The 21,351-nt window shown below is 47.3% G+C and overlaps 1 protein-coding gene across 6 annotated transcripts in view; it reads right to left on the reverse strand.

Moving 5' to 3' along the window:
- The window catches only part of Fyn (FYN proto-oncogene, Src family tyrosine kinase), a 199,512-nt gene extending 180,385 nt beyond the window's left edge, over positions 1-19,127 (reverse strand). For 2 of the 6 annotated variants that reach the window (XM_028874840.2, XM_028874837.2), the window contains exon 1: positions 18,738-19,123. The gene's annotated coding sequence lies outside the window, so the exon portion shown is untranslated. Of the gene's footprint in view, positions 1-1,568; positions 1,736-18,737 lie in introns of those variants that run through there. The other 4 variants (XM_037200517.1, XM_037200516.1, XM_028874841.2 and 1 more) reach the window with 4 other exon arrangements.
- Positions 19,128-21,351: the final 2,224 nt, after the last annotated feature.

Genomic DNA, 21,351 nt, shown 5'->3' on the forward strand with positions numbered 1-21,351 from the left:
CAGATCTCTACTACAACACACACTGCCCTACATTTTACACTGTGCCAGTTCTGTATCTGTCCCTTTTAGCCTACTTCTATCACAGTCTCTCTTTGCTAAAATACATTAGTTACTATGGAAACGATGTCATAGTGTGTAAAGCCATTTACTGTCCTTGGAAAGGCATTCATGATAAAACTGAACAGTGGCATGCTTAAAAAAGAGAGGCAACAGAAAACACTTGTTCAAAAGCACAGTCTCAAAACGGTAGCTTCAAAGTACCCTTTACCCAGTGTCCTATGTCCCCAGCAGCTTTCACAGGCCACACCCCCATCACCCAGGGGAGCACCCTGTCAAGTTATCTAGGCCACGTGTGCTTAAAACAAAGTCTCTCATCTGCTGCTGCTACAAACAATCAGCTTCCTTTAGTTCACACTTTCTTCCAAGAGGTGGAGAAGGGCTGGAAGATGGCAGGAGCAGAGGGAGGCATCGCCTAAGGATGGTCTAGATACATCCTGCTCTCTTAACTGTCTCTGGAGACAGAAATAACACTAGAAACTTGGAGATGGGGACCTGAATTTCCTTACCAGCATAGGCATGAAATAAGGAAACTGCCTTCAATTTTCCCTTCTAATATCAAGTCAAGCTTACCACACTAAAACAATGTACAGGAATAAGTGTGCATGGTAGGGCGCACTTGCAACCCCGCACTTCAGGAGCTGAGACAGGAGGATCTTGAGGGATACATGGTGAGACCCAGACACACAAAAATGTTTTTTCCATTTTTCAGTTTAGTTTTGCTATATTTTCTGGGATATCCGCCCCCCTCCCATGCGCGCACCAAGAGAAGCTAGAAATCTCAGATTTTGTGTATAATTGTTCTATTTAAAAGCGTGAGTCTGGCCGGGCGGTGGTGGCGCACGCCTTTAATCCCAGCACTCGGAAGGCAGAGGCAGGCAGATTTCTGTGAGTTCGAGGCCAGCCTGGGCTACAAGTGAGTTCAGAAAGCGCAAAGCTACACAGAGAAACCCTGTCTCGAAAAAAAAAAAAAAAAAAAAAAAAAAAAAAAAAGCGTGAGTCTATATTTTTAAATGAGCTATGGACATTGTAAGTTCTATGCCTCTAGATATGTATAAACATATATATGTGAACACATGCACAAACTTAGCAAGACTCGTATGTGAGTTACACAGACAAAGAAAGCCACAGGTATGTGTTGGGGGCGGGGCACAGAAAGCCAGTCTACATTCTATCATGGAAGACACTGAGGGAAGAGGCGTGGCCTTGACAGACTAAAAGCTCACTCTATCCTTGTAGAAGTTAGACTGGATGGCAGAGCAGAAAAAGGCAGAACACAGCTGTGGGAATATCGCAGTCAGTGACAGAGGAAGGAGGGAAGCAGGCGGGAACCTCCGCATCTGACTAGGGTGACTGTCCCGCAGGGTAACCATCTACCCACACTGCTCCAGTGAGTGTCACTGGAGCCCCCCCCACCCCCAGCCTGGGCTTTGTAACCGGGTTACACTCATGCTTTTCTGATACAGAACTGCCCACCAGTGAGACAAACAGTACAGTGAAGGGAATTTTACCTCAACGCTGATCATCCATCTTGTTCCTGTTCTTTCCAATCAGGACACAAGGAATACCTTCCTTTCAATGACAACGTGAGGGCTGTTCACCATGGACTCACAAGAGTGCCTTGGACAGAGAAACTCAGGTCGGCTAACTCCATCCAGTCTTGACTAGCAGTGAGACAAGCTTCCATACCGCTGCTCCTGTCAGACAGAGATGTCCCTGAGCCACACCATGCTGGGCCAGAGATGCACAGAACCTCAGCTGGGAGAGTTCAGAGCAGACGCAAACCATAACCAGGTGGACACTGCGTATGTGCAGGAAACAGACCAGCTAGGAGAGTTCAGAGCAAACACAAACCACAACCAGGTGGACACTGCGTATCTGCGGGAAACAGACCAGCTAGGAGAGTTCAGAGCAGACACAAACCATAACCAGGTGGACACTGAGCATCTGCAGGAAACAGACCAGCTAGGAGAGTTCAGAGCAGACACAAACCATAACCAGGTGGACACTGAGCATCTGCAGGAAACAGAACTCCTATGGAGCTTTTAGGAACCAGCCTCTCTCAATACAGCGCGTGTGCCATTTCCTGAATGGTTGTGCTTTTTATACTCTTCCAATATCTTCTCTGGCCACAGTGAGGCAAAAGGAAAAGAAAACACAAGTTTAACTTTTAAATTTAAGTACTGCCAAAAAAGAAAAGAAAAAAAAAAGGCCAGGCGGTGGCACATGCCTTTAATCCCAATACGAGGGATTAAATTTCAATCAATGAAATTAAGTACTGCATTTCTGATTTTCTTTCTCATGCTGGGGAAACTCTACTACTGAGCTGCACACTCATCACCAAATCTTGTTTTTCAACCAAGTTGAAAACAAGAGTGAATGAGCACAAAATGCGTGCTGAAATTTACTGTCCACCATGGGAGACACAGGGTAACATCCCCGACTGAAGTCACACATCACAAACGTGCCACAGAAGCATCACACGCTACTTCAGATGGCCACAGCTCCTGTATTAAGACGGCTGGTGGCAACACCTCACTCAGGTGCCCGCAGGAGACTCGCTACCGTTACACTGAGGGGAACATGGCTCTCCTGAAGCAAATGTCTCTTCTAAATTGGTTCTGCTCACTTCAAGGCTAGGTTTTGATGTGTGTGCACGTGTGTGATGTGCAGCGAAAGCTTTTAATGTATTTATTACCTTTATTAGAAGAGACGCACCTTCATCCACAGTTAAGGGATTCCAGGCTTCACGCTAGTATTACCATGCATTTTAAAGACAGTCAATCTGAAGAATGGGAGTTCCCATCTACTTCATGGGATCAAAATAAACCTTCTGGATGTTTCATCTGTCACAGGTGAACTGCCTGTGGTGGCGAATGCTGCTGCAATGGTAACAAGTTCTACCTAAGAGATGAAATGACTTTTTGCCACAATGACCAAAGTGTAAATTCTGTGATGTTGAAAACCATGGTCTTGCTTTTCAGATCATTATTTATCAGAAAGTTACTTAAAGTTCGGTTATGGCATATCTAATTTATAACTTCATTCAAGAAAGTGGCTAAATCCTACTAAATACAAGAGGAAATGAGGGTGTAGAAATTGACAGACCACATCACATACTCCCATTTAGAAAAGCTGATTGACAAATTTTTTTGTTGAACGCCAAAAGCACTTCCCAGGAGCACATACTTTCTCTTCTGCCGCCTATCAGCTGCATGGCCCACGGCCCACATAGGAGAAACCACACTAACTCAGCCTGATGCACCGTACACTGTGATTGACAAGTCCTCGCAGGCTGAGGTGTATTCTGTTCCAGACCAGCTGGAAATCTCTGAAGAAGGCAGTGAACGGAGCATCCAATGGCTTCAGCTCTGGAGGCTGAGAGCCGACTGCAGCTCTAACAAGAATAAGGCAAATGAGCAGATGATGCTGAAGCTTATCCCAGTGAGAGCACGGAGGAAACTGGGCACATGAGCCGAGGGGACTTGAAGAGCCTCCAAGATTCAATTCTGAGACTGCATTTGAGATCTGGGACTAGCTTGCCATGTGACAAGCTTTTGATGGAGCTCCTGGTTTTAACTGGATCCAGTTTATGCCTGCCCTAGGATGGACTGGAGCAGAAAAGACTGATCCTCTATCGTCCGAGACAAAGCATTCAGAGGGGCTATAGAATAACTTAGTCCGCTAAATTGTGAATTGTAGATGTTTGTTGGAGGTAGCAATTCTAAAATAAGGAGGAAGGACCTGTGAAACTATTAGGCAAAAATGTTTACACACTTCGTTATGGGACCGTGGGGAATGTCTGGGAAGAGCCTCCAGTTAGTAGAATTTGCTCTGAGCATGGCAGGGAACCTGCCCCTGCATACAGAGCCACTGTCTCAAGTAGAAATAAAGTGTTGCTCACAGGTATCCATCTCAAGTACTAATCATCAATGTAATTCTGAAGGGATTGCAATAACTTTATGAGAAAATTGAGAACAACTCATTCTTCATAAAAAAAAAATACCAGTGACATGAGTACTAAAAACTGGCTTAAGTTAGTAGTAGAAAATCCCACTCTATATTCCTAATGCACAAATACCCAGGGTAAGAGACTGTTTCTCTAATGTGTATATACATATGTTTATAAGTTTTAGAAATGTTATTTTATTTAGTCTTTAAATAGAGCTATTTCACAAACCCAATTTTTTAACTTGCCAACTATCATAGATATATATTTCAGTTCTAGAATTGTATTTAGTGACTCTTTTCAATTAAATCGCGGTACCCCATCTTAGCTCTCCTGGCTCTCACTGACAGAGAAGGGAAAACAGAGGATGTATTTATGGCTTGAAATTAGCACAGAATGTTACAGCAATTTTCTGGCAGGAAAATCCATAAGCATTGTCCCATCAGGTAGTTCCCAACACACCTCCAACCAGCATGTGCTTTTAAAACAGGCCTAGAGATTTCCTCTCAAAAATTACTAGGTATTTCAGGACACACAGGTTTCCAAACACATCTTCCTAAATGCGGCATCATCCTTGTATGAATGTCAGTGAGAAGTGAAATGTAATTAAAGGGTTTTTCTCCCTCTCATCTGAGTGTTCTGGAAAGTACTTAGGAATTATACTTGGAAATGAATCCCTGCATACGGATGCTTTATTTAGTACATGGGGACTGAATAAAAATGAAGGGCACCTCCCCTTGTGTTTAGGGACATCATTTCTAGCATTTTGCCCATTTCTTTCTAAACAGTGAACAAGAGGGACATATAGTAAAATTTCTCCTCTAGTGTCCAACACCGGGGCAAGTCTGAGAGAGGCTTTGTACCTCTAAATGTTTCCCTGACCTGAGGTCCCTCCTTCCACAGCGTTGGCAAGAACCCTCAGCAGCTAAGCCTGTAGAGCGAACCTCTCGCTGCACTCTGTGGTTCCAAGTAGACAGCTCTAGCCTTCAGGGTGGAACATCTCACTTCTCAAAGTAAGCCTGACCCAGGTATCCTGAGCCATGACTTCGTCAAAGGAATTCCCTGCCCTACCTCAAAGTAAAAGTACAGCCTACCTGCTCTGGCTTGAGGTGCACACTCCACCATGTATTTTAAAATACGCTACTTTATTTCTCAATGGTTGGATTCAACTTAATTATTAACATTACATTTCTGCTTATGACAGAAAAAATACAATCTTGCTCCAGTCTCTTCTTAGGAGTTAAGACTTTGGTTGCTTCCCGCAATTAGTCAACTAAACTCACCTCTACACGCCTCTCAAAGCCATTCCTCCCTCCAGGGAAGATGACCGACCATGGCAGTGACGAGGAGGGGTCTGGTCTGAGCGACGATGGCCCCTATGGGGTAGTTCCTCCTCTCTCTGTGGGTGTGGGCTTAGGTCTGCTGACACACTGGTCAACTCCTCACTAGAGTTTGGCAGTATCTGCAGTACGATCTCAGCCAGCCTCCAGGGGTGAGACAGGAATACTTCCTTCTCTCAACCTTCCTCTCAGGCCCCAGAATTCTCAGCAACTCTACACCCACTCAAAGAGTAAGCAGGGCTGATGCTCAGGGTTCCTCCCTATGTCATGTGCAAGCTTTGGGGAACCAAGAGGGGCCACTCTCCGGGCCTGGCTCTGCCTAAATGTGCCCACGGCAGGGCACACTTAAAGTGGTTTCTTCCCAAAGTTCCACACAGGTAAGAGGGCAAACATGTCCTCTGCCTGCAGGGGCTGTTCCACTAATCTGGAGCTGCAGACATCTGAATGGCCCCTTAGAGGAATCTGAGGAAGGAGCATGGGTCTCAGTGACCATCCAGCCCTTAAATCGACTTCTCCTAGTGTCTGGACCCTCTCACGAACCCAGGGGAGGATGTCTCCTTTCCATTCAGAGGGGAACTGCCCTGCAGCCCCCCGCCCCATGAGCTTCATTCACACAGACATGCCTGGCCTTCTGAGGTATGGGTCCTTGGGACCCACAATTATTTTCCTAACAAAGCCTGCCTCTTAAATGAAGGATTGAGCTGACTCTGGTCTCTGAACATGCTTGAAAGGCCTGCTTGAACATCAACAGCTAAGCAAAGTACTCTTGTCCTCGGCTATGTTCTGTCCTCCCCTTAAAGTAAAAGGATCCTTAGCCTTCAATGGGGAGAGTCCCAGGGCAGCAGCAATTGGGAGAAATAAAAAGAAAACTGACCATCAGTTAAAAATGATTCCCGCTATCCAACTGCTCATGATCAACGTCTCCAGGGCCCAGAACACTCATTAAGGATAAGAGCAACCCATGCATACACCCTTTTTTCAAAATATTTATAAATGTTTGAACCAAGAGCAATAGGGGCCAATGGGCTCCATTCTCAAATTCTTTACATCTACTGTCCCTACTCTCTACAGGTTTTCTACTGCTGCACAGAAATTCATTTAACAAAGATCCAGCTGGAACCTTCCATCTCCCTGAGTCTCCTTATTGGAGACTCTTCACCTTTGCCTCTCTTCAACATACCTACTGGGTTAACTCCTCAGAGATCAGGCCCTTATCATTCCCAATTCAAGCCTAAAACCCATCCCTGAGCTCTACTTTGAGTTGATTCAACTGATGTTTTCTTTAATTTCTTAGAACACCCTGCCCACTTAACTAGTCAACTCAATACTTAACTCTAGGTCACCATAAGGCCTGCTTCCCCATTCCAAAGTCAAAAGCACTACAATCAAAGTCACAAAACTGCCCTGAGGGGAACCATTAAAAACTTCCACGTTTGCTGAGCCTTGTCGGCCCACTCCTTTAATCCCAGCACTCGGGAGGCAGAGCCGGGCGGATCTCTGGGAGTTCAAGGCCAGCCAGGGCTACAGAGCAGATCCAGGATAGGCACCAAAAACTACACAGAGAAACCCTGTCTGGAAAAAACAAAACAAAACAAACAAAAAACAAAACAAAACAACAACAAAAAAAACCTCTACATTCCAATGGGGTGTCAATCCAGATATTTATTATGATCCGTCTAGTCACAAGCTATCCCGAAGCTGAGTGCTCTCTGAACCTTTTCTAGACTCTCCACATCCTCTTCTGTCCGTTACTCCACCTCTTCCTGCCTCACCAACATCTCCCTCATTAGTAAAGAAGGCAGCAATGAGAGCCCAGATGGATGCTGTGGAAAAACAGTCTTCCTTCTCAGGTCTAAGGAAGAACTGTTGTTGGGGCAAGGTGCTTCATCCAATGAAGAGAAAGAGCTGTGTCACAGAGGGAGAGATGATGAACAGGGGAGTCAGACAGGCTTGCCTTAGATATAGCAGACTCAATCACTTCTGTGTGCTGGACTTTTCCCCGTGGTGGAGTCTGAGTGGACACAGTTGGGTAATGAGGAGGACTACAATCTTAAAAGCATCAAGTCTCTCTGGGTCATACTTGGAAGAAATGGGCTGTAATCTATCCACTTCCAGGACAGATTGGAATAGGTAGATTAATAGATTGGAATGGATAGATTAACATGCTACCAGCATGTTACAAAGCACCTGGCTGTGTTCCTTCTACCACATTCTTAGATTCTCCCAGGCACCCCTCACTGGCTTCCACAGAATAACTCAGCCTCTAAGAGAACTATCTCCAACTTCAGCCACCCGAAAACAAGAGTATGTTCCATCATGACAAACCAGTGAGAGAATTCCTCAGTCTACTGTACTTACAAAGAAAAGGGCGAGGTGTGACCCATTCTCTATGCCTCTACCCCTAATTGTAGGCAGGGTAAGAAAAGGACCACAGAATTTTCACCTAAGAAGATGGAACACAGAATTCGAATTATTACCTGAAAAGACAATGTGGATTCTAAACTGACCCTGAGGATCCAGGAATAACAGGATTATCTGAGGTACTGCTCACACAAGGAAAGTTTTCTTGAGATGCATCTCCATCCAGAAGTATTACTAAAAACATGCAAGAACACCGTAACCAGCAAGCACACATGAGCACACACACTTGTACTCCATCTTCTCAACACCTGCTACTAAAAGAGTATTGACGACAGCATGCAGCAAAGCGGCTGGACATGAACGAGCTGGGTACCTAAGTCAGGTGGTGACATTAGATGCCAACAGAGGGCAGCCAAAGGTCCATACTGTCAGAGCCGAGTGTGGCCTCCTACATTTAAGGCAGGAGTCAGGGAAATTTTAAATCCTAGACTATGCCGGCGGGTTTAAAGCAAGCCACGCGCCCCACCCCCACCTCCCAAAGACCACAACAGCCTTGCCAACAACAGTGAACACCAGGCATGTTCGCGTCCGCAGCTGCCCCCCATCCATGGAAAACGTCCTCCTTCCCACCCCCTCCCCCCACGCACAGGAAACCCAGCGTTCAGGTGAGGCTAGGTAGGGGAAGCCATTAATGAGGATCCCAGGCGGCCGGCGCAGCCCACAGGTGGTTCAGAAGACGCTTAATGAACCCCTGACAAACACCGCCCAGTGTGCTGTTGTGTCTTTTGTTACAAAAATGACTAGACCGTCCCTCCTGTAACCATGGAAAACATTTTATAAAAAGCTCATTTCCTACCATTCCTTTGAAAGACAGAGAGAGAGAGAGAGAGAGAGAGAGAGAGAGAGAGAGAGAGGCTGAAACTGAGCCACAGTGTCAAATTCTTACTTTACAGGACCTTAAATCTGGTATGAACCCCTCCTCCCCTGATGAAGGGATTCTTCAGATGACGCCACGTGGAGAAGGCACCCCACAGAAAAAGCCGCCTTCTCTAGAGCTGAGGGGACTCAGGCCAGTGTGGAGTCCAGAAATGGGCCGGTACACGGGGGTGAGGCCCTGCCCGCTCCCTCTGCCTCCGAGGCTGCAGGGCACACCCCCTGTACCCCAGGCGGCCCCTTCTTTCAGCATTCACTACGACAGGCTTCCAGGCTCCTCCGGCTGCGGAGCCATCCTGCAGATTCTCCCTGGCCTCGCACGTCACCCTGCAGTGTGATAACCTCCCCCTCATGGCTTAGCCCCCTCTCCCTTTGAAAAAACTGCTGACGAAAAACCTAACGGCAGAGGGAAAAGACTCCACTACTTTCCTGACCACCTGAAACTTTCGGCAAAAAGCTAAAACTTCTGAACAGAGTTCTTTCAATACATGCCATTCTCAAGATATGATAGATCCTGAACAGTGTAGGACAACTGCTATACCTAGACCACAGTCAGTGGGAAATGCACCTTCTGCCACCAGGACACCCGAGAGCCCAGGAAGATGCCAGTCTAATAACATGTATGCAGGAAACCAGCTGTACCCGGCCTTGCTCCAGGCCCATCTAAAGAAGCATCCACTGGCCTTCTAGTTGTGGGCTGCACTACTATAAGCTGGACAGACAAAAAGATGTAACAGCAAGTGATATGCTGGCATGAAAAGGACATCAATTTCTTGAGAAGACAGGACCGCCACATAAGGACTTTGGGAAACTAGAGAGCTGGTCTCAGCTAGATTAGCAGCTGGGCAAGTCATAAAACTCCTTAAACTTGGGATTTCTCCTATCAAGTTATAACTAATAACACAAGGTACTGTGTATTAGGAAGCTACTGAGAGATATGAATACTTAATGTAAGAAAATGAAGAGACTGGGACTCTAGCTGGGCCTTGACAAACGGGAAGAATTCTAAGGGAAAGGGACGATTAGGGGTCTAAGAGAGGGGAATGAAGGCAAGAACAGATGATCCGTGTCAAAGATATATGGGTGGGGACAGCCATCTTGGCTAAGCAGTGAGGTGAGCCAGGTTTAACTGAGGAATGACATGGGAACCTTGGAGGCTTGGAAGGCCCGTGCTCAGGAATCTGGTCTTTGGCCTCCTACTCAGTGGGATGTCAGCACGCAGGAGGAACCAGCATCAACACCAGCTAGCTCTTGCTGACAGGCACAGTGCCTCCCCACCAATCCAGAGGCAGGGGAGTGAAGCAAATGGTCTTTGCAAGCCCGAGTCCAAAGGATCTGTATTCTGAGGACGAGGACCAGACCAAGGTGTACAATGAACTGGCAGAGAGGGACCCTGTCCAGGAGGACACACGATAAACAGTAAGAATGACAAAATGTTCAGGTTTGCTGATAAGCCAGGCTGGGAGCCTGTGTCCGAAAACAATAAGATGCTGTGTTTGCATTTCTGGGTTAGGAAAGAAACTAGACCAAAGGACACTCTCCAAACCGAGAGAATAACCAGAGAAACTGTGAACCCTTTCTAAAACATTCTTATGTGACTCACGTGCTGAGATTAAAATAAAATTGAGACAAAAATCAAATTGTACTAGTGTCAATATTTGAAAATGTTATGACTTTTAACAGGTGTGGACATGACGGGACTGCCTGGCGCTCTTTTGCCTGCCAGTGGAGTTTGAACCGGACAGGTTGTCACAGACATGCAGACCCAGTCACCTCTTCTGGGATTTAAAGAAGGACGGGGAAAGTTCCCTGGGCTTTGTTGTGGGAAAAGAAAACTGGCTCGTTTCAAATTTTCCGTTAAAGCCCTACTTTTCCATATAAAGCAGATGGACTCCTTACACAACTTCTAAAAAGCCTGCTATTTTGGGGTGCCTCAAAGATGGGAGCTCTGAACAAAATAGAGTCTGAATTCACCAGATAAAATCCCACTAGCACATTCAAAGTGAGCAGACTTAGAAACCTTTAAAATGCCAAGTGAAGAGGTCTTCTTGTGACAGAGGCCAAGGCTCCCCCAACTCTGGCTGGAGGGATCATTTCTGACAATCCCTACCTGCTCCACCATCAGAGCTGGGACTCCTTACTCACTGCGCTCCCTGACTTCTAGAAAGCTCCTCCGCCTCCTTCCCATGGCTCCTCCCAGCTCCTGAGATTTCAAAGTGATCCACCCTGGCTGTCCGACTGTAATCAGAAAGTGGCCTGGGAACATGCATTCCAGCAGGGTCCCCGGAACGTACTCCGCAATACCAGTACTGACATAGTGTTCTTTCTTAGGAGGGAAAACCTGGTTTTATTACCTGTTTGCTGTTCTGCAAGGGTGGAGGGAAGAAGAAAAGGCCCGATGAATGCTCTCGATACACTAGCTGTGTGGTACTGGCATGGGAGCTGCTGGGTACAGACTCTCCCTCGTGGATCCCAATCTCTTTTGAGAGACAGAACAAAAGGAAAGAACACAGACACTGGAGCCAGACCACCTGGGTTCAGGTCCCCAGCTCTGCCACTTACCAGCCTTGACAAAAATCACATAACCTCTATGCTTCCGTTTTCTTGTTAAGTGGGGCTAATAACATCATGGGACAGTGCCGTACGCTGCCCTGGCTAATCACCGCCACACACCCCTGGTTTGCCAAGGGCTTCCATGTCACTGTCAAAGTCCAGGCCTCCTTGTCCCCCACCCACCTGCCTCCCTCTGCGGCATGAGTCAGGCAGTATGAGGGTGACAGGAGGCGGTAAGCAAGTGCTGTGGGAGCTCTGAGGGAGGGTGCAGGGGGCTTCTCAGGAGGTGAGTCCTCACTGGCTACATCAGGAGTGACGTTCTCACGGTGGGGTAAAGGTGCCCGTCTGTCCCCTAGCACGTGACACAGTAACTGCAGAGCAGAGACAAAAGGACAGGGACGAGGTATAAACAGCCTTCAGAAGCAGGCAGCATCCAGGCCCGGCCTCACTAGCTGTGAGCTGTGTGACACGTGCAGGTGACTTCACAGGTTTGAGCCTCGGTCTCCCCGTGTGACTAATGGGGATAATAATATTGTCCCTGTCACAAGTTGTTGTTGTGATTTTTAAAAAATTACTGTGTGTAGAATGGCAAACACAGGCCTCCGGGGGTCAATAAAAGGCTGGTGTGATCTGTCCGGCAAATTCAGACAGGAGCCAAGCAGCCGAGGTAAGGTGTGTACATGTTTTTATTACCAACAGGAACGGTGAGGGGAAGTGCAGGGCCAAACCACGCAATTCTCAGGAAAAGGTTTGGGAAGAGGAATGAGCAATAACCTAAGCCTTTCTGACACTGTAATTATTTTTTCCTCACTAAAGTTTACAGGAAATAGATGCTCAATAACTACCTTCCCAAGACAGCACGGTGTTGCTTGAGACTGTGGGAAAACTAATGTGGAACGGGATCTGTACTTCCTAAATGCACCCAAGAAGACCAAGGCGGCCTCCCATCCCGAGGGAGGTACAGGGCAGGCCCTGTGGAACCAGGTGGAGACCAACAGAAGTGTTCTCATCTGAATGTCACAACTCCGAGTCTAGCAAACACTGTTCAAGTTCCATGAGTCAGGGAGCATTATCTTTTCTTCCCACGTTTTTATTAGGCCGTAAATCCAGTTCAATTTATATCCTTCTAGGATTACTGTGCCCTAATCAAGTCCGAGTGTCACTTACCCCGAAGCTGTCTATACCGCATGTCACCCAAGCCCATCTAGATAATGTTGTTGAGGCTACTGAGACTGTTTTAAGAGCTAAAAATTAGATTTGCTCAACTACAAACTCTGGAAGATGATCATATTTCTCTAAATAACCCAACTCTTTTTTTCTTTTCAGAAATCCAGTGCATGGATTTTCCTACTTTGTAGCTTCTTTTTCCTCTGCAAAATCAGGATACATTCGAAAGTCCAACTCCAGGGACTGAAGTGTAAATAGGTTACAGTTCTGGTTGTCAGATGGAAACAAAGAAACCCTTTACAGGGTTGACTCCGGAATGCCTTTATGTTTCTGTTCTCAGGGATAAAGAAGATTCTGCCTGTCTTAAAAAAGACTCACTGAAAATGCTGTTTCAACCACACCATATAAGCAAATTTCCTATCTTTCCTAACATATCTTGATCTGCGACTAGACAGCCTTCCATTAAATCTCTTTCTAAACACTCAAATTTTCCTAATATACAAACAATACGTTTTTCAATAAACTCATGCACATACAAACAGTGTCGCTGGAGATCACGGGCAAATATAATGTGATCACTGCTTTCTAAATGCTTGTGTGCGCATGTGCGTGTGCACACATTATACATTAGAACAGCAAACACGTGGTTTACTGATATGTGCGGTGTGACTTTAAGTGCTTTACATTTGTCAATTCTCTCAGACTCCACTTCAAATGGAGTGGTTGTCAATCTGTGGGTAATGACCCATTGTGGGGGGGGTCAAGTGACCCTTGTGCAGGGGTCACCTAAGACTACTGGAAATGTCGATGACTGGTGGTGGCGCACACCTTTAATCACAGCACTCAGGAGGCAGAGGCAGGAGAATCTCTGTGAGTTTGAGGCCAGCCTGGTCTCCAAAGTGAGTTCCAGGACATCTAGGGCTACACAGAGAAACCCTGTCTCAAAAAACAAAAACAAACAATCCCCACCTCCTCCAAAAAGACCATCAGAAAACACAGATATTTACATTACAATTCACAACAGTAGCAAAACTACAGTTATGAAGTAGCAATGAAAATTTATGGTTGGGGACAGCACAACCTGGGTAACTGTATTAAAGGGTCGCAGCATTAGGAAGGGTGAGAACCAGTCATTCAGAAGAAATGGGAGCAGAGAGAAGGCTCAGTGGTTAAGAATGTATAATGCTCTTGGAGAGAACCCTAGTTCAGCCCCCAGAAACCACATAAGGCAGCTCACAACTGTCTTTATCTCCGGCTCCCGGGGATCTGATACCTCTGACCTCCTCAAGACACCTGTACTCACAAGCATTTACCACCCCCATCTCACACATTAAACAAATAATAAAGAAATAAGTAAAGAAAGATCAGGTCAGACATCTGGGATGATCAAACCTGGACTCCACTTCAGCTCCATGCTCTAAACCTCACCCCTCACCTTAACTTTTGAAAGGCTCAAAATCTGGGGTCTTTGGCCCTTTGAATAGGTTACCAATTCTCTCTGGATTTCATTTTGCCTCAAGTGAAATTAGCGTGAACTATACGATCCTTGAGGTTCGAGGTTCTAGGTTCCATGACCTGCACCCTTGAAAAGCTCTGTAAGTGCTTTTCATGTCCATGTCCATGTCCAACTGCTGCACTTGCTGTGCTGAGGCAGGTGCCAAGACCGCTACCTCTCTGGTCTCGGGATGGTCCTCTGGTCAGGTTCCCAAACTCCCCATGCTAAATCCAATGGCACTTCTCCATCCTGTATCTGGTCAACTTTCTGGCCCCAGCTACTACTCAAACCCCTGGCTTGTCATACCTGGGATCTCCTCCACTGAGGGCCTGCACCCCTATTCTGTTAGAGGGCTTGCCTTGGCCACATCTGTTCTTTCTATTGGCATATTCTACCCAAGGAATGTATTTCCATGACTTCAAGTATTTTGCAATTTGCTACTAGCAAATTTATATTTGAATCTTAGTCCTCTTCCCTAGTTCCAGACCCACCCATCCAGTCACCTGCATAAAAGTCCAAAGTGACCACAATGAAGCTACCTGTCTGCTGTCTTACTGGTTGACACAAGTCTCCACCTCATTCAGTGATTTCTCTGCTCTGTCTCCATCTTTCTCACTCTATCTCTGCGACATCAATTCCCATTCAGACCTTCATGTGTTGTTAGCAGATTCTGCAAACAATTCTTCTGGAACGGCTCTTGTCTACCTCAGGCCATGCCCCACACTATGACCAAGTTATGTTCATAAAATACCACATCTCTACTTGTAACTCCTCTATGGCACTCAGGATGAGCACTCGGGAAAAAAAACCTTTTCAATTACTCCTTCAGCTCTGTCTTACTTACCCCTCTGTCCATCTCTCCACTGACCCCATCTAGTCCTGAACTAGTTGCAGCATCCCAGTTTGTAAAGTTACTTTTGGGCATATTTTTTTTTTCTGGTACAGTGGACTTCCAACACAACTCAGCTAACCTCATTCCTGTACATCTCCTCCTTCACCTAGTGGTACAGGGCAAGGATCCTGTAGTCCAACTAATCGAGCCTGATCCTGACTCTTCCCTTAGAATTATGGTTTTAGATTAGTTACTCAAGAACTATTGAAACTTGTAATTTTCTTTCTATAAAATGGTGATTATCAGACACACTGGCTCATATCATTATTGCTCAGATTAGAGCTTAAGTGGGACACGCCACACAGAGAATGCTCAATAAATGTTAACTACTGTTTATTATTGTCATCTCCTCTAGTAGACTGTGGCCTTCTGAGGAGCAAGGACTCCACAAGTATTCACGGCCACATCTCATCTCCTTGCTATCTTGCACAAACAACAGTGACCCAATGTTTGTAGGAAAGATAAATATAAGAAAAGGGTCACTGCAAAAATAAAAGCACATGCATTATCAACTGTGATAACTGAGATGGACAGAGACCTCCCGCAACAACGTCAAAGCCTGTGGGGACTGGGAACCATTTGGAACGCTAGCAGCGCCCTACTCCAGGCCCAAAAGCACAGTTAGCTTCCATGCAATGTGCTGGACCCAAAGACACAGCCAGAGCTGCTGGTGAGGGAGTCTCCCCTGTCCTACATGCTGATGGAGAAGAGGAACATGAAAGAAAGCTGTATCAACGAATAAACAGGAATATGAGTTCAGTCTTTAGTAACCTAAACAAACAGCTAGCTCTACGACCCTTGCTCCCTCATCCACACCGCCCAGTCCCCATGAAACCCTTACCATGTGTCAATTTCTTACTTTTCTTAATTTCTTAAGGAAACTAAGTAAAATGGAACCAAGATTTGTAAGGATCCTCCCTAGCCTCTTTGGAGTCGACAGAACTGCCAGATAAAAACTAGGCCAAGATAGGTGCTTCTGAGGTAAAAGACCACATCAAAGGCCACAGAGCGGCATTAAATAATGGTATGGTAAGGGCTGCCCAATGGTGGCCCCTGGAAATGACCAAAAGCCAGGTTTTTAATATGCTGAAGATGAAAATACCTGAACTTATAAAATCAAAGGAACAAAAACAATGATGGGTGTTGGCTTTCATTTACTACTCAATTCTCATCATCGTTTAAGCTTTTAAAGGAGAGTGAGTGGAAGTGCTTGGCTAAGTGTTAAACAAAGCTGTTTAAGAGACACTTCTTATTCTTTTCTCTGGGCAAATGGCTAACCTAGACTTCTCAGACTCCCCTGAAGCTAAGCCTGGGCACATAGTCAGATCTCTCCCGAAGACTGAGCGGAAGGGACATGTGCCACATCCGGACCAAAGCATGCTAAAGGGAGATGCGCCCTCCCCAACTCTTTTTTATCCCACCGATCTGTCGGCTAAAACAGGTTACCATGGAAAGCTACGGCACGGCGGAAGAGTGGGACCCAGAGTCACTCACTGCACAGAGGAAAGCCACCCGCTGAACAGAAACACCTACTGGGAACTATCACATGAGCAAGAATAAGTATCCTTTGTTTTTGTACCATTCTATATTTTCAGGCCTGTGATAGCTGCTAACATGAATCTACTTAAAACAGATGTTAGGTACATATCATTGACCTAATTCACATTTGTTGCTCCCTAAATCAAACCACCAAGTAACACCAACTAAAGTAAAACTTGATAGAAAATGACACAAGCCAGATGAGGTTCTCTTCTCAAGGGGCTGACCAGTTAGTGGTCGAAACAGACAGAAGACCAAACAGTGTCCGGTGATGATGACGTTGGAAGACAAATTCAGAGACCTGGTGGTTTGGAGCAGAGGAGTTAGAGAAGCCTTCAGAAAACTGATGACATTTGTGCTGGCCATGGAGGCTGAAGACTTCGGGCGAATCTGATGGGGTTGGAGACTCCAGACCCCGGGGAAGTAGAGAGCATTCGCTCACGTCCAACCTTACCACTAATACGTTCCTCTAACGTGGGCAGCACAGTGTCCATTTACTGTGTGCTGACTTTCCTCTCTGGGTCTGGTATCCCCACAAACCAGCCTTTGTTTTCAGAGAACATTTAGTATTAACCCTTCTGCCTATTTTTTTTTTTAAATGTAAAAAGTTCCACAGGGAATGTCAGAGTTTAAAACATCACAATTCTTTTCAGCTAAAACGGCTAAAGAATAAACTTGGGACGGTTTTGTTACTTTCAACAGCCAAGGAACCACAATCCAGGTGTCAGCAGATCCAACCTAAGTCTTGACATATCAAGACTGAGATTTACATTAATGTTTCCACTTGAAGAGGAACATCATAGGTTCTGAATTCAGACACCTACATCCCGTTTATAGCTAACTACCCCCGAAGCTTGTGAGGTGAAACCACTTCCTCCAAAACCTGAGGGTTTTCTTCGTCGGAAGAAGGCTTGGTCCTCACGGGGCAGAGACAGGGACACCGAGCACAAAGGATGGAAAGTATTGTAGTCGCTTTGGCGGTGAGAGGAAGGATGTGGGCATTCAAAGGCAACCTTGAAGCCAACAAGTGCCATCTCCGGTGGTCTTCCAAATGCCAGCCCCATGCAGCCATATCCACGGCCCCCGTTACTTAAATAAAAGGGCAGAGCACCATTGCTGGGCAGACCAGAGAACATTTCACTATAGCGGCCTTGGACCTTAAGGGCTGCTTCAGTCTTCTCAAACAGTTTGATTCTGACTCAGAAACAATTTTTTTTTCTGATCCTCCATCAGTTTATCCTGTCTCAGGTATCAGTACCTATCCTCAAAGAGAAAGAGGAGGAAATGGGGAAGGAGAGAAGGCTTCCTTGAAAGTATAGCAACTCCTAAGACAGCTGAAATAATCTCCCACCCCCTTAAATAGAAGAAACTGCAGTTGCCACTCGGCGTTACCATTCTGTGAATACAGCAGAATGCCCGCACCTGCCGCCCGGGATCTGGGAGCTTTCATTTTTTTGGTAAATGTGGCAGAAAGGACTAAGAGACCAACAGTTTCATCAGAAAGAAAGGGAAGCCCCCGTATGAGAAACAAGAAGCATGGTGCCCTGGGTACTTTATGTCTCTTCTCTATGAACTGAAAGGGCTCTTTGTGTGACACACACACACACACACACACACACACACACACACTGAGCAAGTCTGATTTATTGGACGGAGGAGGGGCAAAATGGGTGATTTTATTATCCCTCCTCCCAGTGAGTCCCAGCAAACGCCTCCTGGGCCCAAGCTTGGTGGCCTCTTTCTAGCCCAGTCCCTTCTGCCTGGGGCCTCAGAGATAAGAGAGCCTGGAGGAGACCAAACAAAACCATCCACCGACCTAGGAAGTAGGGAGGAAATCCAGCCAGTGGAGAGGGGAGCTTGACAGAGCAGAAGGGGTGGGGGGACAGAGGAAGAGGAGGCCAGGCCAGGCACAGGGGAAAGGGGAAGGGTGGGTGGGTGGTGGCACAGGAAGGGTGAAGGGGAGGGTGGGGGAAGTGCAAGGGAGGTTCCAGAAATAGGCAGGAGGATGCGCTGGGGAAAGGCGAGGGCCGCCGAGGGAGGAGGCCGAGAGGTGGAGGAGTGGGGCAGGGGTTGGGTGGGGAGGAAAGCAACACGGGGCATCAATTATTAAGTGATTACATCATCCCTGACATTAAAACAACACACACAGCCCGGGTCCCCGCGGGGGGCCGCGAAAGGAGGGCGGGGGCGGAGCTGGGCCAACCTCGCCCCCAAGCCAATTCCTATTTTTCACCCGGCGCCCGCCGGCGGCCGAGGAAATGCACCCCGGTGCCCGCGCAGCCTCGGGGCGGCACCCCGCGTTGAGTGTCCTGCGTCGCGGGGAGCCCGGGGCTCGGCGCCCCGCAGGCGGCGCGGCGGGACCGCAGCGGGGGCAGCCCGTGCGGGGGCGCCGGGCCCGGCCGGCGTCTCCGCAGCATCCCGCGGCTCCGCGCATCTCCCCTGGCCGCTTACCTGCGTGGCGTGGCGCTCGGCTCCGGAGCACATTCACATGGTCCTCTCCCCGCCCTCCTCCGGCGCGGCCCAGGCGGCTCCGGCGGCTCCGCGGCGGGGCCCGGGAGCTCGTGGGGCCTCGCGAAGCGCCGAGGGGGCGGCGCCGGTGTCCCCGGCCCGGCAGCCCGGTCCCTCCCTGGCGCAGGCGGCGGCTTTGTGTGCGCCCGGGGAGTCCTCGGAGCGCTCCGGCTCGCGGCGGCCTCGCGGCGCTCCTGGCCGGCGGGCGGGTCTCGGAGGCCCGGCGCACGGCGACCCCTCCTCCTTCTCCGCGGAGCCCCCTCCCCGCCGGCTGCGCTCCTGACAGATGGCGCAACTGCACCGACGCGCCGCCGCCGCCGCGGCTTCTCGCAGCTACTCTCGCTGATGCTCGGGTTGCTCCGGATCCCGAGGGGTGCGGGAGGGGGGCGGGACCCGCGCTGAGACTGTCAGGTGGCTCTGCCCTATCAAAGGGCCCGCTGGGAGCCAAGGGCCGCAGCCATTGGTGCGCGCGTGGGAGGCGGGACGGCCCTGGGTGGGGCCGCCGAGTGGGTTGAGCGTTACTGTGGTGGCGGGCATCCTGGCATGCGGGCCGCGCAGGGTGTGCGAGAGGATGCGAGGTTGGAGGAGGAGGAGGTGTGTGTCTGAGGATCGTGTGGTGGAGTCGGGAGTTGACAGGGTGGACCGGAGAGAGCGGAGACTGTGATCTGCTTTCTACTTTGATAGTAGAGACTGGCACCTGCCACTGCAGCCGAACAGCCATGGGAACCTATTTCTCCAGAGAAATAGCCTCGCCTTTGAGAGTGGGAGGATGAAACGGAAAGGTGTTAAGACTGGCGATGGCAAATCGGAGAAGTGAGGAGCAAAGTAGAGAAGTACCATTGCAGAAGCTAGGACCCCGCAAACACAACGAATAACCCCCCCCCAAAAAAAAAAGTCTTAGAAGTCTCACTTTCTTGGGCACCCATATACCTTTCTTTTCCAGAAAAAAAAAAAAAGTCAGGAGTAACTATTGCTGAAATGCAAAGGTCCTGCAACAAAGAAACCCGAAGCCACACAGCAAAGGTTGTTTGCACCCTTTCTCCAGATGTTTAGCAGTAGCCGTTGCTGGTCTGGCTTCTTGGGGCATTCAAACTTCTGTTGGTTTGCTTGTTTTCACTCGTTGCTGAGCTGAGTGAGCTTTTTGCTCAGATTTTCCTTGATGAAATAATGGCCGGGTTGGTATGCAGTTGGGAAAGCATCGGTCTTTATTTCCGATCCAGCTTTTCTATGGCAGGATGTAACTTCATAAAAAGAAACACTTCGCCTTCCTGATTTTCTTTATAGGTAATTCCTGTTTACCGAAAGCTCCGTTTTAAGACATGCTCAGAATCATTCTTCCTTCATGATTTTGGCAAGACACTCCCCGTTTCCCCCCTCAGCAAATCTAACCTTCTAAGATGCAGGTTTAATCGAAGTCGCCTTGGCTTCGGACTCAAGGTCTTATTATCTTTTCTGACCACCACTTTTTTTCCCCTGAAGTTTAAAAATACCAGTCACTCTTGCTGACTTTTCTCAAGTGTTTTTTTTTTTTTTTTAAAGAAAGTTGCTACTATTTAGTAAATGATCCTCACATGATGGATGAAGAAACTGAGGACAAGAGGAGGTGACACCCTGGAATTCCATGTCCACTCTCTTTCCCAAATCTGGAGCAGATGACTGAAGTCACCTCATTGTTTATCATTTTTTGGAGAGGAGTCACTTTTTTGGCCTCTGCAGCATAATAGCTTCTCCACGTAATTAGTGGACCAATGAAGGCCAAAATAGATGACAAATTAACCAGCTCCCAGGAAGATTCCAGTCTATATTTTTAGTTCTTTACTTACCTTGCTTAAAATAAAAAAATTAAAAAAAAAATCTCTTCCTAAGAATAGCTTTAGAGGGGTTGGGTCTCCAAGGGAGGATTTGCTGATGTTGTGAACAAGTGAATAAGCCCTGGTGTCAGTGTTATTTCCTGTTTTGATCTGCTCCAAAAGAGACACAGTAAACTTGACTTGACTTAAAGATCCACAATGCTGTCCCTAGCCTGCCCAAACCAAAGCATACTTCGCTCTAAAACATGCAGGTTTTTGTGGATTTTGTGGTGGTGGTGGTGGTGGTGGTAATGGTGGTGGGGTTTTTTTTCTTTTTGTTTGTTTGTTTGGTTGGTTGGTTGGTTGGTTAGTTTTTTGAGACAGGGTTTCTCTGTGTAACAGTCCTGGCTGTCCTAGAACTCACTCTGTAGACCAGGCTGGCCTTGAACTCACAGAGATCCACCTGCCTCTGCCTCCTGAGTGCTGGGATTAAAGCTGTGTACCACCACCACCAACGGATCAGTTTTATTTTCTTATTTTCTTATAGGCAGTATTCATTACACAAACTAGAATTGGAGACATCATTCTAGAATTTCTCTTAGATTTTCTTGTTACTTGGTTGGTGTTTATTTGTTCCATTTCTTTCGCCTTGAAGTCCCCTGTTTCTATTCTGGTGTTCCTTTTTTGTTTTGTCTAATCTGTTTTTCCTGTTTTGCTTTCAATGTATATTTAGTGTTCTTTGCTAAAGTGTGTCTCATCTTATTAGA

Source organism: Peromyscus leucopus, chromosome 8a (assembly GCF_004664715.2).
Source record: "Peromyscus leucopus breed LL Stock chromosome 8a, UCI_PerLeu_2.1, whole genome shotgun sequence".
Lineage (NCBI taxonomy): Eukaryota > Metazoa > Chordata > Mammalia > Rodentia > Cricetidae > Peromyscus > Peromyscus leucopus.